The following is a 12,802-nucleotide window of genomic DNA, read 5'->3' as shown; positions in this document are numbered from 1 at the left end:
GAAGACCGGCAGTAACCCAAGCACGTGGAGCGTCCAACGGGCCAGGAGAGACCCGCAGCCGCCCGATCCAGGGCCAGCTGCAAGTCCACCCCGCACGAGACCAGGGCAGGGAGCCGCAGAGCCGGAGCCCTCCCCCCCTGTCCAGAGCCTGCCCCAAGGGGGCAGGAGGTGACAACACCACTGGCATAAACCATTAATTAATTTAGTTTAATTTTATTTGTATCGTTCATTACTAGGGCTGCCACGATTAGTGTCAATAGAGCTCAAAAGTGTGGGAGCATTTTAAGAAAAAGGAAAAAAGTGTGTAATACAATTATCTGCAAGACAGAACTTGCCTTTCATGGCAGAAGAAGTGAGATACACGAGCACCTGAAAAGGAAGCACGTTGTGGCTGACAATGGCGACGTCATCTCGGCAAGCTAACGGGCTAGTTAGCTGCTAGCATTAGCGTAAACAGAGCGCTAACTTACTACTTACCCATATTGATAGCTGTAAACGTTAACATTAGCAATGGCGATTTGATTCATTAGCCTTAGCACACATATTTCATGTGTTTTCTCTAACGGTATAACAGTGCCTTATCCGTTTACTCAGCTGTTTGCACTTCATGTTTGTTGCTACAAGCATATTTCTTTAAAGGTTTAAAGAACTATGTTCTTAATTGTCTTCATTTTTAGGTAGCATATACCCTAAACACTTCAACCTGAAAACGAATGATTGTTATATAAGAGCAGCTGCGATAAATTGTATGTTATACATTCAATTTACATATGATCCAATTAGTCGACTAATCGAAAAAAATAGATTAGTCGACTATCAAAATAATCGTTTGTGGCAGCCCTATTCATTACATAGAAACTCAAAGTGCTCAGCTCATCTGTTGCCTGGTGGATTAGCACACAACACTTTGAGCCAGTGCAGGGACTCTCCTTTTAGTCCTGATCAACGCTCATGCAGCAGCATTAAAAACATAACAACCTACAGTATGTAGTGCCAAAAGCATATTTTTTAGCATCACAAGCCAAATAGTATAGGAAGTACTCGCGGAGCTCCGCTTTGGCCATAAAACATGCATGCTGGCGAGGGCAACAGCATTCCGAAAACCGGAGGTCTGCGAAGTACTTCATTACATTACAATACAGCATCAGGAGCAACAGAATTCCACAGCAAATAACAGTATCAAAAACATTAACAGCTTGTTCGTTAGTGGGAAAATAAATGTCATCTCAAGATAAAAAAAGAGATGATGGACTTTAAAGTAGTGATGGGTTGTCCCGTGTGTCGAGAAATCTGGGAACTCTTTATATAGGGCGAGTGACGTCACTGATGGCGTTTGAAGCCTCGGTTGTTCAGGAAGTGGTTTGATTATTGGCGGGATTCATGAACTTATAAATACTAAAATGGATCCGCTCACACTTTGTGGCTTTTTCCATGGAACCTGTGAGAAAGAGAAAGTGTTCCCCCATGTGGGAACATTTTGATCAGATTTCTCCCAATAAGGTAAGTACACTTTCAATAATAATATTAATAATCTTATTTTTTCATGCAATTTACAATTTTTTTTTTACTAACCCCCACTTTTTTCTTTTAATCCAAGGTGAAGTGTTTGTTGTGTGCCAATGAATTGGGATACAACAATAACACCATCCATCCATCTTCTTCCGCTTATCCGGGGCCGGGTCGCGGGGGCAGCAGTCGTAGAAGGGATGCCCAGACCTCCCTCTCGCAGGATACTTCCTCCAACTCTTCCGGGGGACCCCAAGGTGTTCCCAGGCCAGCCGAGTGAGTGAGCCAGCTCCTTCTTCACCACAACAGACCGATACAACGACCGCATTACTGTGGCCGCTTGCCTGTCAATCTCACGCTCCATCCTTCACTCACTCGTGAACAAGACCACAAGATACTTAAACTCCTCCACCTGAGGCAGGATCTCTCCACTGACCCGGAGGGGACAAGCCACCTTTTTCCGGTCGAGAACCATGGCCTCGGACTTAGAGGTGCTGATTCTCATCCCAGCTGCTTCGCACTCAGCTGCAAACCGCCCCAGCGCATCCTGGAGTTCCTGGTTCGAAGGAGCCATCAAGACCACATCATCTGCAAAGAGCAGAGATGAAATCCAGCTGCTCCCGAACCGGACCTCCTCCGGCCCCTGGCTGCGCCTAGAAATTCTGTCCATAAAAATAATGAACAGAACCGGTGACAAAGGGCAGCCCTGTCGGAGTCCAATATGCACTGGGAACAGGTTTGACTTACTGCCGGCAATGCGAACCAAGCTCCTGCTCCAGTCGTACAGGGACCGCACGGCCCTTAAAAAAGGGCCCCGACCCCATACTCCCGGAGCACCCCCCACAGAATGCCACGAGGGACACGGTCGAAAGCCTTCTCCTAGTCCACAAAACACATGTGGACTGGTTGAGCAAACTCCCATGAACCCTTGAGCATCCTGCGAAGGGTATAGAGCTGGTCCAGTGTTCCACGGCCAGGACGAAAACCGCATTGTTCCTCTTGAATCCGAGGTTCGACTATCGGCCAAACTCTCCTCTCCAGTACCCTGGAATAGACTTTCCCCGGGAGGCTGAGGAGTGTGATCCCCCGATAGTTGGAACACACCCTCCGGTCCCCCTTTTTAAAAAGATCCAGCATCCACTCCTGGTGCCTTGCCACTGGTCAGCTTCCTAACTACCTCAGTGACTTCGGCTTGGGTAATGAATGAGTCGACCTCTGAGTCCCCAGCCTCTGCTTCCTCTAGGAAGACGTGTCAGTGAGATTGAGGAGATAACACCTCATCCAGGTTTTTCGTGCTTTGCAGTGAGGGGAATGTGGCTGGACCCAGTCCAAGTCAGTCATTTAAAACAGCGGTCCCCAACCAGCGGTCCCCAACCACCGGTCCGTGGGTCGTTTGGTACCGGGCCGCACAGAAAGAATAATTGAATAAAAACTTGAATAAAAATAACATTATTTCCGTTTTATTTATTATCGGGGTCTGAACAATGTTTTATTTTGAAAAATGACCGGATTCCCTCCGTTACATCTGTCTATGACTCACTCTTGACGCATCCTGAGGGAGATCGCTGTCCAGAGTGTTTGCAGCGAGAGCCGCTGCAGCGATTTCTCTCAGAAAAGAAGTCACCGCTGCAGCACATGTCAGTGACAAGGAGTGAGTTGCAAAACTCGATTACCTGTGCGACGTTTTCAGGGTACACACCTACACAAAAATAATAAATGAACTAATGGCTAGACCTCACTCACTCGCACTCATTACTCTCGCTCGCCCACCCACGCTCTCGGCGCATACTGATTTTGATGAACAACAAACAAATGCTGAGTGCTGATCAATAGTTTTGTGCAAGCAATTTAAGATCCTGACTCTTGTTCCAAATATGACAGGCTTCATTCAGCGATTGAAACAAATATATCAACATTAATGAAACGTTTACAGCTGTTTTTTGTATCTTATTTTGAAGGCACGTTTAAACGTTACCATAGCGACCAGAGAGCGTTAGGGGACCGGTCCGTGAAAATATTTCCTGACATTAAACCGGTCTGTGGAGCAAAAAAGGTTGGGGACCGCTGATTTAAAATATCCACTGTATGAACATACTTTTCGGTTCCTGACATATCTTCTAATCTACTATAATAATGTAATTGACATAACTAATAATAATATTTTTGTAAAAACATGTCTTATTTTCTCTCCCAGTGAGTAGAAATAAGATGCTGGATGATGCCTTGGACACCCAGCCTGTCAGTATAGTCGAGGACACAGGATTTAGAGAGTTGTGGCTAAACTAGCTCCAACCTACATCCTCCCAACAAGAAAGGTTTGTTTGGTGACATGGATGAAGCATGAGAGTACTATTGAATTCAACACATTTATTATTATTTTCTTCTTTTAACCTTTCTTTTAACCTTTCCTTTAGACTGTAAATGCCATGGTTGAGGGGAAATACTAGCATGAGAAGGAGAAGGCAAAAGCTGAGGTCCAGAAAGTTGCTGCAGTTAGTTGAACATGGTCACTTTATGGTGTCATAGGTGATGGGTATCCTTATCCCTATAACACATTATAGGAATTGCACCTCAATTTCATTGTATATGAAGTTACTGATGGTGCATCAAACATGATTGCCTGTGGCAGGGAGCTGAAGCTGCGTCATGCAGTGTGTATTGCTCACACGCTCAATTTAGAAGTGAAAAAGGCCCTGGAACTAACCCCAGCACTATCCAGCATTCGCATGAAGGCAAGAAAGCTGGGGGGCTATTTTAGAAGCAGCACAACTGCCAAAGTTAGTAACATTATTTTCACATTTGTTCACACATTATTTTACATTGCTACATGTGCAACATTTACTTTTTTTTATGATTAAAGGAAAAACTGGACCAAGTTCAAGACCAGATAGGAATGCCCAAGAAGAAATTAATCAAAAAGGTCGAAACTCAGTGGAACAGCACCTTCCACACGTTGGAGCGAGTAGCAGAGCTCAGGGAGCCTGTGGGGGCAGCTTTGGCGGGCCTAAAAACTGACATTCCTGCTCTGACCTCAGAGGATTTCACTATTGTGTGTGGGTGCCTAGCAGTACTTTCTCCTTTTTTAGAGGCCACAATTGAGCTCTCAGAAGAGAAAAAAAAGGATCTGGCTCCAAAGTGGTGCCATTGCTCAAGATGACTGAGAAGACGATCCAGGAGAAGACTGCAAAGGTAGCAGTACCGGTGGCTCGGGAACTGGGAGAGCACCTCATAAGGCTCCTGAGGGAGAAGCTATACAAGGTGCAGAGTATGAGCATTGTTGGAACTAAGAGTGTGGCTGTGATCCATTGTTCTTTGTCTACTTACGTTACACGCGATCCCGTGTTTCAGTCACAGAACACGCTGATCGCTCTCTCTCTCACTCACTCTCTCTCTTTCATTCATGAATGAAAGGTCTCACAGGCGCCAGGTCTAAGATCTGCAGCCTGATGTTAATGTGTTTTGGCGCCATCTTCGGTGGAGGCGTGCATTTACAGTCACAGCTACTGCGCATGCTCCCACCATCTGGCCCCAAAAGGGGAGTGACCATCTCTTATCTTATCTCTTCCTGTTCACACACACACACACACACACACACACACACACACACACACACACACACACACACACACACACACACACAGGTGTTTATGTTGTATATAGTTTGTGTGATTTTATTTTTATCAAGTAGGATTTATTGATTCAAATGACCAAATTATCATTTATGCTTTAATGTTCATTGACTTAGATCATCAGGCTAATTGCCTTGGATATTTAATGTCGATGAATCAAATTGTTTAATTGATTCTTGTTATTTGATTTAATAAATTGTTATTTTTGTTCACTTAAAGGAACAGTCTGTGTCTTTTGTACATGAATATTGTGACAAACGGGGTTGAGAGAGTCAGAGCTTGGATTCATACCTTCATTACTGTTCAATTGGGATATCTTTGATATAGTCAATTACAGTGATTATTTAGACTGATTTTGAAAGGCATAGATTGATTGTCTTTTCCCTGATTTCAGGGTGGTGCCCCGATCTATAGTTAATTAATTATTAAAATTAATTAATTAATGTTTATTACTTTAATTTTTATCAATCAAATTATTGCCACTATTGATGAACCACAACATAATGGTGTCCCGTGCAAGGGTTTTAAGAAAATTAATAACAAAATTAATTATTTAAAAAAATTAATCATTCGTTGAATATTTTCTCACCAACTTACAAGGCTGGATCACAACAGCATCCTGGCTCTTGCAACACCGCTAGACCCAAGATTTAGGGCACTTGGCTTCTTCTGTCCAATGAAGACAGAGGAAGGCATCAAACTTTATAGTGTCTAGTTCTCGCTCACTGCCACCTGTAGCTTCCACTTCACAGGATTCTGGAGCTGAAAGACCTGGTCAGTATTTTTGGTTCGATGAACAGTCTACTTTGGAGTTATGACCTAATTTATATATTTTTCTGTTTTCCAGGAAACAAAATCTCGAGCCATTTGGATGCCATGGTATCCAAACTCTAGACAGACAACAAATGTTTTTGCTGATGCCACAGTGGAAGCACAACGGTATACCTGGCAGAACCGAATATTGGCAGGACTGAGGATCCTCTGCAGTACTGGGAGAGGCAGAGGGAAATATACCCAAGCCTATACAGGCTTGCTGTGGGGTACTTGTGCACCCCTGCCTCCTCAGTACCATGTGAAAGTGTTTTTTTGAAAGCTGGAGAGGTTGTCACCAAGAAAAGAAGAGTCCCGCCACTGTAGAGAAATAAAGTCACAAGCACAATTGATGTCCCATCTCTCTCCCATCCATCCCAAAACACTAACACTTTTAAATTCTATTTTATTTCTGTTGGCAGTGATTATTTATTTTTTTATTTCTTTATTTAACAGGGACAATGCAGAATTAGCTACTAGCTAAATTTCATCTGTAGTCCCTGGGCAGGGAAAAAACAAACAAACATAGCATATACAAACAACAACGATAACACAGTTTCACACAAAACACAACACAACAATAAAAATTAAATCACAATGTCAAGACACAATAAAACCGTGTTAAGATACATCACTAAAAAGATTACAAAATAGTGAGCTAATGTTTTAATTTATGGTTGGTGGGTGCATAGTTGAGTAGATAATGGAAATTAAATTTAAAACTAGTGAATGTACTAATGTCTCTGATCTTGTTTGGTACAGAGTTCCAATAATAAGTGGCTCTGACAGAAAAGTCTGATCTGCCAAACTCAGTAGATCTGTGTTGTACTACATAGTAACCTCTGCTAGTCGTCCTCGTTGTTCTCTTGTTGTCTGGGTCGTAGTGATATGAACTCCTTTAATGGAGGAGCAGCCAGATTCTGAGTTACCCTATACACTAAACTAACATTGGCAAGACACACAAAATTTTCAAAAGCTTGCTTTTGGATGATGTAACATCATCCAAAAGCATAAATTATTGACTCTCTGGGATGTAATTTCATTACATCATTAGATAAATTTAAATTTGACAGCTTTGAAAGAAGAACATTATGATTTACTGTATCAAAAGCTTTTTTCAGATCTAAAAAAACAGCTCCTACAGGACTCCCACCGTCTAGTTTTGATTTGATTTTTTCAAGAAAATAGCAAGTAGCCATTTCGGTCGAATGGTTCTTTCTGAAGCCAAATTTCATAGGATGAAGGAGGGCTTATCCAGAATTTAGAAAGTCAGTTAGTTGTTCAGTTAGTACCTTTTCAGCAATCTTTGATAACACAGGCAAAATACTGATAGGCCTATAGTTGGCTACCTCAGTTGGTTCACCTGCCTTAAAGATGGAAACTACGATTGCAACCTTCCATGCAGCTGGAAAAATTTACTGATTTATGGACAGATTAACTAGATGAGTGATGGGGGTGCTGAGGGAGTGGATATTGTTCTTTAGAAATGTTGAATCCCATGTAAATGTATCTTTTGCCTTTGAGGACTTTAAAATTCTTAGGATCTTACAAACTTTATTTTCAGGGACTTCGGTTATCTTAAAAATCGGCTTATTAAAATCTGGTGCAGCTATTTTTTTATTTTTTTGCACCAAATGTAAACAAAAGTAAAATAAGAATTAAATGCAGAGGCAATTTCACTGGGATCATTCGTTAAATTTCCCTGAATTTTCAGCTCATGTCCCTTTTCCTGATTTTGCTTGTCTTTCTTTGTTAGTTTATTTATGTTCCTCCATATCAATTTACTATTACCTTTTTCTGTCTTTAATAATGTCCATAAAACATTTTGCCTTTGCTTTCCTTAATTCATTCACTACTTTATTACGGAAACTTGTAAAAATGTGTCTGTCTGTAATTGATTTAGACTTCAGTGTTACTTTCAGAGCAAAATCACGTTTTTTTCATCAAGTCCCATAGGTGGTCATTAAACCAGGGTAGGTTACTCTTACGCCGTCCATTTTTAAATGTTTTTATGTATTTTTCTCTAATTCTGTTTACTGTACCTATAAAAAACTCACAGGAGGCATCTATGTCATCTGTGAGTAAAACATCTCTCCAATCAGTTTGACTTAGTTCTTCCTTGAATGCATTCATGTCTTGTTTCCTTATTCCATAGGAGTGTTTAATTATCGCTTGTTGGTAAATAAACCTGTTTTTTGTTAATTTCCTTGCAATGAGCGTCATATTGTGATCTGACAAAACAGTGAGAAGATTATAAGATTTAATAATTCTCTCAGGTTTGTTACTAAAAATTAGATAAATTTGTGTTTTTGAGACATTTGTTATTCTAGTGGGTCCATCTATTATTTGCGTCAGTTCAAATTGATTTGTAAGTGCTTTTAGCTTCTTTCTAGTTGCTTTTTCAATCCAATTTAAATTAAAATCACCAAGAACTATACATTCTTTCTTTATGTGCATTTTTTTAGCAGGTTCTTGAAATGCTCATAAAACGTGACGTCAGATGACGGTGGTCTATACACGCCAATCACATTTTTTTTGTGAACTTCACGTTTTTGCCTTTACGCTGCGAATGTTCAGATGGCCTCCGAGGAGATCTTTCGGCTTTGCTCATGGATCCCAAATGATTTTGGAGTGCTGAACAGTTTGAAAGAGACCGATGTTGAAGTGTTTTGTGACCGCCGGGTTTCTGCATGGATGTTGGCCCGAATTACCTGGTTTTAGCGAGTGTCCCCGCTGGAGGCTGTAGGTCTTGCACAGAGAAAGGTCCCGGGTTCAGCTGCACATCACCAGCAAGGAGAAGGTAGTCAACAGGTAAGCAAGCAGCTTTCTATATAAACGTGAAGCTTTATCACTCGAAGTGTTGGTTTGCTCGCATGGTGCTGTTGCTCGTCCGTCTTGTAAGATTGCTGTGTAAAGGGTTAATTGGCTCCATTCATTGTGTATGACAGGTTGCATCGGTGGTAGTGCAGCATCTCGTGAGATCAGCTGATTGATCCCACAGTCGCGGACAGAGAAGATCTGCAGTACAATGTAGATCAGAAAAGTCCTCAGTCCTCGGTGTATGCTTGGCTTTTGTGATATGGATGAAATCATGACGTTTCTCAGCCGGTTTAGACAGTGCAGATGAGAACAGAGATGAAAGTTTGGTGAGCACGCCTGCTGCTCCTGCCAGACCGTCTGCCGGCTCCGCCATCTTTCGGAGGCCTCTTGGTGCATTACCATGCACCAAGAGGCCTCACAAACAGTTTAAATGTCAATAAGGGTTTTGACCAGCAGGGAGTTTATGTGCACATGAAGCCTCAAGAAATTAACCTCTTCCCTAACCAGTTGGATGGAAAGGTTCAAAGTTTCACAAGGCTTTATCTGCCCATCACTACTTTCAAGAGGAATGAAGATTATTCCAATTAGATGGGGCTTTGAACTTTAAAGACCTGCAACCTATTTATTTATGGTTTCTAGGGACTGTGAAAAATGGATTGGTCATAATGTCTAAGAGGATATTGAGTTGTAAACTGGACCAGGAGCTGTTTTAAATATAGTGGAACATGTAAGTGGATACATTTAAAAAGAAACAAGACCCATGAAACGCCTGTATTTAGGATGAAGCCAATTGAGGGCCTCGTACATGAGGCAGTGGTGAGTTCTGAATGTATGGAAGCAAATTTGTGCCATTATTCAAATTAAAATGCATTGACGAATGCTTTTTCATTTTCAAAATGTAGCTGCACTTTGTGACTCATAAATAAAATTAATAATCAATATTCCAAACTGCATTTTAATTTTCAACTTCAAAACTGCTTATTCTGTGCCTTAATTAAAAGACTAAGCAAACAGAAATGCTTTTTCTTTTTCATGTTCGCCCTGCAAAAAGTGTTTCATAATTCAAATGAGTTCGCAATATGTATGGGCGCAGGATAGTGACGTCACTGGCCACGCCCACTTTTCTTCCAAGCGTGCTGAGCATAGATATAAAAGTATAGATGTCTTACGGCGGAGTGTCCAACGACAGTATTGGCTAGCAGCGCGGACGACACATCCACCTTTTTTTATATCTATGATGCTGAAGGGGTACTATGCGTGATATCGCCACTTCGCCAGACTGCCGACGACTGATTGACCAGAGTGAAAAACAAGTCTTAAGCCCAATTTATACTCCTGCGTAAAGTGCTCTGCGTAGCTACGCAGAGTCCTCTACGTCGACGCAGAACCTGTCGAAGAGCCTCTGCGTCGTCTCCGGGTGCACGGAATATTTTTTAAGTGTCCGTCACTCCGTCAAGGGACAACGGAGACGGCAAGAGCTGCGATTGGTCCTCAGGACAGGCCGAGCTAAGCTGCTCTGTGCCGGCTCTCAGTGCGCTCCGGGCGTCCTGACAGAGGCGGAGCTGATCCCCGCCGATAACGCCGCTGCCGAACTATAAATACGTCATATCTTAACACACACAGCACATGTTTAGACTCTAAATGGACAATTTCTCGCCTCAAATTATCTTAAAACTGCGTTCCGTGACACAGAAAAGTGAGAAACGGCCACTGTTTCAACAACAACAGTCTTTCTCTCTCTTTCTTTCTCGGACGCCATTGCTCACTGTAGCCAGAAGCACAACAACCTTGCGCAGCGACCCCTACTGATCGGGCGGGAAATTGCAGCGAGTGTCCGTCACCACGACGCAGAAGTATAAATGCTCGAGGCGTCTACGTGGTGACGCAGACGGATAACGCATACGCAGTCGGAGAAGTATAATGTGGCCTTTACACAACTGACTGTAGATCAGTAAAACTAACGTAACAATCCCAAAAACGTGGGTTAATCTCCAACAAATACCGGGGGAAATGTCTAAAATCTCAATAGAGAGTCTGGTGTGTTTAGGGACAGCACCGCTGATTGTGACCGGCTGCATAGACGCTGCAGCTGTGTGTGTTTGTGTCACACAGAGTCTGCGCTCCTGACAACCCCGACACAAGGATCGAGCCAAACAATAATGCTGAACTGTAGAATGGTTAAAACTACTTAAACAATCCTAAAAATGTGGGTTAATCTCCAACAATTACCAGGGAAATGTCTGACATCTCAATATTTAACAGAAAAGTCTGATCCGCGATGGTCCTCCACTTGTTTGTGTGGGTGTGTGTAGAAGAGCCAGAAGAAGGGGTGTGGCCAGTGACGTCACTATCCTGCGCCGCTCCACAGTCTCTTGGACCATTGCTATTTTCATGGCCAAACTTTCTTCTTCTGCGAGTCACCACAGTCAAAACTTTGGGTGGGTGGAAGCTGCCATCCTTGCCGCATGGGAGGCCAACACCTGCCCAAACCGAGTGTCTATGGCCTTTATAACACCGGAGAGTATGCGTTGAGTACTACACTTTGGACAATTTTTCAGCTAATTTCGCTTTGAGGCTCAGGATAGTGGGAACTATGTACCCAAAGTAACAGTTCTTTTCTCCTTGAATCAGAATCAGAATCAGAATACTTTATTAATCCCCGGGGGGAAATTGTTTTTGTTCCAGATGCTCTGTGCAAAGTAAGAAGAAATACAGCATGAGGAAACAAGAGCTAGATATACAGATGTAAATAAAATAAAATATGTAAGTAAAATAAAATAAAATAAAATAAAATAAAATAAGACAGTGAAAATAGACAATAAGCTAAATGAAATAAAATAAACAATACAATAAACAATGTAGACAATCTGGAAATATATACAATATACAGAGAATGTAAGTATAAACAAATGAAAGAAGTTAGATGAGAATGGGTAATTATAGTTTGTCTGTTGTTTGTTTGTTTGTTTATTTATTTATAAAGAGTCTGATCATCAGAGGGCGGAGTTGTAGAGATTTATGGCCACAGGCAGTAATGACTTCCTGTGGCGCTCTGTGGTGCATTTAGGAGCAATCAGTCTCTGGCAGAAGGTGCTCCTCTGTTTGACCAGAGCGTTGTGGAGAGGGTGAGAGTCATGCTGTAGGATCGCCCTCACCTTTGACAGCATCCTTCTGTCTGACACTGCTGTCAAAGTGTCCAGCTCCATCCCCACAACGTCACTGGCCTTCCTGAGCAGCTTATTGAGTCTGTTGGCATCTGCTACTCTCAGTCTGCTGCCCCAGCACACAACAGCAAACAGAACAGCACTGGCCACCACAGACTCATAAAACATCCTCAGCATTGTCCGGCAGATGTTAAAGGAGCGGAGCCTCCTCAGAAAATAGAGGCGGCTCTGTCCCTTCTTGTAAAGGACTTCAGTGTTCTTAGTCCAGTCCAGTTTATTGTCAATGAACACTCCCAGGTATTTATAATGTTCAACAGTGTCCACATTATGCCCCTGGATGGAAAGTGGGGTCACTGGTGTCCTGTTCCTCCTCAGATCCACCACCAGCTCTTTGGTTTTTGTGGTGTTGAGCTGCAGGTGGTTCAGCTCACACCATGTGACAAAGTTGTCCACCACAGCCCTGTACTCAGCCTCTTCACCCTTAGTGATACATCCAACCACAGCAGAGTCATCAGAAAACTTCTGAAGATGACAAGACTCTGTCTTGTAGCTGAAGTCTGTGGTGTAAAGGGTGAAGAGGAAAGGAGAGAGGACAGTCCCTTGTGGGGCCCCAGTGTTGCTGACCAATACATCTGACACACAGTGCCGCAAGCGCACGTACTGTGGTCTACCAGTGAGGTAGTCAACAATCCAGGACACAAGGGGAGGGTCCACCAGCATCGTCGTCAGCTTGTCACCCAGCAGGGCAGGCCTGATGGTATTGAAAGCACTGGAGAAGTCAAAGAATGTGACCCTCACAGTGCTCCCCGGCTTGTCCAGGTGGGCGTAGGCACGATTCAGCAGGTAGATGAGGGCATCCTCAACTCCTATCCG

This window comes from Microchirus variegatus (assembly GCF_963457635.1).
Source record: "Microchirus variegatus genome assembly, chromosome: 14".
Taxonomy (NCBI): domain Eukaryota; kingdom Metazoa; phylum Chordata; class Actinopteri; order Pleuronectiformes; family Soleidae; genus Microchirus; species Microchirus variegatus.
This window is presented reverse-complemented; position numbering follows the sequence as displayed.